We start from the raw sequence: 6,000 nt of genomic DNA on the forward strand, positions 1-6,000 counted from the left end.
GCTACCTCTCATATCTTTTCTGTTAAAAAGTTTATACTGTTTTCATTTATTATACTTAAATGAGTTTTGAAGGGATTTTTACAGTCCCCTGCCACTGTCAACACTTAGTAAAGTAAATAGCAAGCAGACAGAAATTACAGAATTTATTTCCTATCTCTAATGACCTGATGATCAGTTTGCTCAAAGGGTTTTTCTGTGCTCTTTGGAAAGTCTTAACTAGTATTCACAAGCAGTCTCTTTTTTTATTATTTGAAAAAATGCTTATTTAATATTCATGATTTTTTTTCAGACATGGTGTTATTTCAGTTGCTATATATGGAGAAAAGCAATATTTTAAAATACAGAAAAGCTGTGAATATTCTTGTCACTCCCCCCCGCTTCATGCTTTTAAGCCCTGCACATTCATATAACGAGCACACGGACACTGCTCAAACTACTGCATTTTCAGCAGTCTCCCAAATGCCAGCCAAGTCCGACCCTGCTTAGCTTCCAAAATCAGATGTGATCAGGCATGTAACAATGTAAAGAAAAATAAACCCTGAAAGGCACTCTGAATTATAATTTAAATTTTTTTCTGACATGCAAGAAACAACAAAATGGAAGTTTTATCACAGCTCTGCTTCCTCTTGAGTTCCCCCACCCACCCTTACTACTGTGAGCAACGTTTTCTCAAAATAAAGGCACACTGATCTGTTTGTTATTTTAGGCTCTGAGAAGAAGGCCAGACTGGAACGCTTTCCAAATATATGCCACTAGTCCCATTGAGGACCTATAAGCGTACTTATCTCCATCCGTTGCAAACCAGTTCATTGTCTTCCAGGGAGAGCTCATAATACTGTATAACTCTGTATATCACTTTATAGCCGTACGTGCTCGTGCATCCTCGCAGGATCTGAATCCGCTTCGCCCCTGTCCGTTCTCACGCAGGGAGAGATACACGTAATTAGCTGCATTAGCCTCATCCTCCCCCGCCGCTCGGCTATCATTTTGCCGGCTGGTGACACGGCTCTGAAGCCTCCCTTCCCCTCTGTCACCCTGCGTGACCTCGTTCGTGCCCTGCCAGCCCCGGGGGGGGAGCTGCAGCCCCGAGGCCACGGCGCTCTGCTGCAGGGGCTGCAAGGAGGCTGCTAAGGGCAGGACCCGTAGGCACAGCTGGGGGCCGTGCTCCCTCCTCTCTCATCTGACCAGTGCAGCTCCTGCGCTAATATTTAAAAAAAAAAAAAAAAAAAAAAAGAAAAATTCTACTTGCTATATTTGTCCAAATATTTGAGCTCCTCAGCTATCCCTGGACAAAGCACACCAGCTATTGGCATGCTCTGGATAATCCAGGGGAACCTTTTGCACAGGCCTCTGCTTTCTAACCTGAGATTGACTTTAATTATCCATTATTTTGTCGTCTTCTCTGTGAGCCTCTCGCTGAATGCATTGTGCCACCCAGCATATTAGTCAATCATCACAGCTTACGGAGTGCTATACTTTACATCTTGGCTTCGGTGTCATTCATGTGCACCGAGTGGAGACAGCAAGCAGTTTTAAGACGCTGGGTAGATTTAAGCGTGCTAGGGCCTGTCTGTCCCTATAGTAAATAGCTTTGCTGACATTTAAGCTGCACATGGCTTGATGTTAGGTCAAACAAAAATGTCACACTATAATCACTTTTTAAATAGCTGTTTCCGGCTCAGTTAGTACTGTATAGTTCCAGAAGAGAAAGCACTTACAAGCTGACGGACAGAAAGAGGAACCGTCTGTATAGGATGTTTGCCTAATCCCATCCCTGCCCTTGCCTGTCGGGCTTGGAGGCTTTGTTTGTTTTTTAAAAAAAAAAATTTGTGTGTACAATTTAATGCCACCGTACTTTTCAGCTGGGCAGACTCTAAGGAAAATTCATTAATAAGTTCTGGGGAGAGCCCTTTGATGTAGCTGTGAGTGGTGTGGGTGGCCAAGGGGGTACTCTGCCCTCTGCAGCATTTGGGGCTGATACTGTGCCTTGATGCGGGGAGGCACGATGCTGCTGAGACGCCATTGCTAGGAGGAAACATGTAGGTAAAAACCTAATGAGCTTTGACAGCTAAAAGCGTGAAGGTTTTCACGTTCCCTGATACCACTCCTTAAATTAGTCTCTACCTCTGAACCACCCTGTGGAGGACATGGATCGCAGGGGAAGCCATGCAGGATGAACTTCCTCTCTCGGCCACCTCCGTTCGGTGTGGCTGTCTCCGTACGGTTTCAGTGAGGCTCTGGCATCCTGCCCTGCCCTCAGCAGGCACTAGCATTCCCTCGGGGCACAGCAACACCTTGCCTCGGGGCACAGTAGTGCTCCCCAGGGGCCTGGTCCCCCAGCTACCTGGGTGGGTCAGTGGGTCAGAGCACCCTGTGGTGTGTGGCTTTCCTCCCCACAGCCCAAAAATGGCTGGAGGGAATACCTGAATCCCGCCGCATGGACGCATGTCCGAGGTGGCTCCTTCTTATCACTCCTACCTTCCCCAAATCTGCCATGTGTGACATACTACCCACCTGCAGCTTTTGTCTTTTGCCCCTCAAGCCCTCCTGGCAGCCGGTGGCAGTAATCGGAAGGCGACAGCATTTTCTGTCATGGAACACGTGTAGAAGGCAAAGCACAAGAGATCTACAAAGACGAATGACAGTGCATGATCTTTTGGCCAGCAAGAACCGTGTTGGAAGAGCCGTGGAAAGCCATGAGGGAATAAAGCAGTCTTGTCATCAGCGGTTTAGTGGGGAGGAGGAAACCACCCTTTCTTGACTTCCACTGTAACTTTTTTCTTCTTAATTTGATGCCTGGGTCTATTATTTCTAACAAGCTGGGAGGCTGAGAAGGTGCTATAGACGTGACCAAATGCTACCGTGAGGGTCGAGCCCAAGCCTCAAACGCTCCTGACTGCTGCTTCACTGAGGCTGCTGACCCCAGCCTGTAGGTCTTTCTTGTAAGTCATTTCCTCTCCTGATTAGGTCAGAACTGTAGCACCAACCTGAGTGTGTCAACATAGAATCACAGAATCACAGAATGGTTTGGGTTGGAAGGGACCTCAAAGATCATCTAGTTCCAACCCCCCTGCCATGGGCAGCGACACCCTCCACTAGACCAGGTTGCCCAAAGCCCGCTACGTGGATTTTCCTCAGTATGCTGAAGTAATGTGTACGCTATACTTTTGAAGTCAAAAAGCAAGTTTATTCCTGTCGAGATATATTTCCAAGCTGCATTTAGACAGTAAGCAGTAAATCCTCACACATTCCTCATTTCACATCATAGTTACAGTGTGTGGTGGCTCCTGTCTCATCACATAATAATGAACTTGTTAGATAAGCAAAACTCTTCCATGTTCAGACTGTGGAAGATAAGCTTTTGCCAAGTGCAGTTACAAACTATGGGGCACTATAGAGGGGGACCTGGGAAAAATATTACAGCCTCCAAGAGGTAGGGTAAGATAATCTTTTGTTTAAAACTACCCAACTTTTCTTCACCCGGAAGTAACTTTTGTTACACCTCAAATTTGTATCAGCAAATCCTTTTCTTTTAGGCACAACTGGGGATGACTGCACTCTTGCTCAACCACTGGTGTGGAGGCAAGTGCACCCAACCTCAGGGGAGCCACTTTGGGGCTGGTGGAGAGTTTATCCTGACTAGGGGTTGGGTAAGGAAGAAACTGAAGGATGGAGTATATACAGTGCACAGTAAATTTATGAAAAATGATCGTGCATTCAAAGTTCAACTACTTGTCCCTGTTTTACACCATCCACCAGTACAAAGAACAAAATGGGACTAGGAGAGCCCACTGTGGGTGAGCTTTCCTGAGACAGCATAAAAAATAGCATGCACTGAAAAACAAATGCTGTGATTTGTGATCTTATGTGATACAGATTTGCCAGCCAAGAGAACTCAGACTGGGGAAAAGAAAAGGCCCCACTGGTTGTTCAAACAGAGACTTTCTAAACATGAGTTTACACTTTGTGTTGTGGAGTTCTTTCTTGTAAAAAACACAGTGCAGAGTAGGGGTGGACAATGGTAGTTTTGTTACATGTTACATGTTGCATGTAAAAATCATGTAAAATCATCATGTCCGTATGCCATGATGAATCATCAGTGAAATGCAATGTTTAGAACTGTAAGCTATCCGCCTTTGTTTGTTCATCATCAAATAAAAACTTAGAGAACCCAGGCAAGGGGGGAAAATTTCTGTAATCTTACAGCACTTAAAATGCACTAAGGCATTCAGCTGAAAGACACTTTCCAGGAAATCAGAATTGTATAATTGAATCTTATTTAAACTATGACAGTTATCTGTTGGTTTTTTTCTTGTTAAAAACACTTCCTTTCCATCGTACCGCACATACACAATATTCACTAGTGTGTGATTAGTAGGCATGTTCTTGCAACATCACACATCATTCTTGTTAACGAAGATCACAGAATCACAGAACGGTTGAGGCTGGAAGGGACCGCTGGAGCTCAGCGGGTCCAACCCCCCTGCTCAAAGCAGGGCCAGCTAGGGCAGGTTGCCCAGGACCATGCCCATACGGCTTTTGACTGTCTCCGAGGATGGAGACTCTGCAACGTCTCTGGGCATTTTCAGTGATAAAATATCATCCCTTTGTGCCACCTTTAAAAAGAGAGGAACTTCCTATATGTAGCTGTTTGAGCGGGGGAAAAAAAGACACACTAGAATGAGAACTAAAAGGATATTAACATTTCCACTTTTTGCTTTGCTGACTCCACATTCTTCAGTTATATGTAAAAATTTATGCAAGAATTTTATGAAGTGCTTCTTTACACCCACAATTTACTGTTTCTTCGCAAGTGGATCATAAATCCTCAAAATTTTTTTAAAGCTAAGACCTGCAGCCACATAGCATTGAAATTCTCAGAGATTTTTCAGTATTACAAATTGTCTTCTGAGGTACGACTGCTTTTCATATCCTGTATTTTTCATATGGGAAATTTGATATAGTATTATCAACCTGAATACCTGCTGTGCAGAAAAATACTGATTTTAACTTACCTGCCTTTTAAACTTAGGTCCTTCATGTGAGGCAAATGTGCACACACTTACAGGAACTTTTTTTTCCTCTCCCCCCAAAAAACCCCTTCATTTGGACACTTGGTCTTGGATATATTTTATACTTTGATGCAAATTTATAATTAGTTTACAGATTGCATGGACATAGAAGACATGCTTTTTTGTGAAGTGTATATCTCATAGGCTTTTTGGCTGAGTACATTGGCAGATGTTATATATGCCTTCCTAGGTGCAGTTGTATTTCTTCTCTGAGAATATGTATTTTGGTTTTTTATTGCTTTGCTAAGAGTAAAATCACTGAATGTTTTCATAAGCAGAGGAGCAAGATCCCTGTCAGAGCGAGCTGTGAATGTGGAAGTGGCACAGCATGCATACGACGACTCAAGAAAGCGTTTCGAGACTGCTCGTAGTTGCAGTATCCCAGTGCAAGGCACCCTGATAAACTGCTGTGCCAAAGTGTTCCATTGCAGGGCACTCACAGGTCGGTGCGGTGACATTAAGAAGATGACAGCAGTGCTTGAATGACATTCAACATGAAAAATAGTCACTGCTTTTTGGCTACTCGGAGGGTCATTCCAAATAATGCTACAAAAGAGTCACATTATAAAATTGTTGGGGTGAGATTTGTAATTGTCTTGGATAATGTAGTTGGCTGACCTTTGTAAACTAGTTACTGTGCAATTCACAATTCACAATAAAACCTACCCCAATAAAATGTCTGTATATTGGCTTCTTTGTCTAGCTGCTTTTTTTTTTGGTTAAAAGGTTTGATTTTTACAAAGATTGTCAGTAAGATTCCTGCCGTCTCAAAGTTCTGGATTTTTTTTACTATGTGAACACTTCAATCAAACCAAATATGACAACTTAAAGAGGTGCAGATGGCTGTTGAGCTGGAGAGGACTGGCTGTCTAAATTGACTGGTAGAGAGGCGAGTCTTCTACTTGGCTGACTGAAGTTCATCTCTGCT

This window comes from Grus americana, chromosome 3, assembly GCF_028858705.1.
Source record: "Grus americana isolate bGruAme1 chromosome 3, bGruAme1.mat, whole genome shotgun sequence".
Taxonomy (NCBI): Eukaryota; Metazoa; Chordata; class Aves; order Gruiformes; family Gruidae; genus Grus; species Grus americana.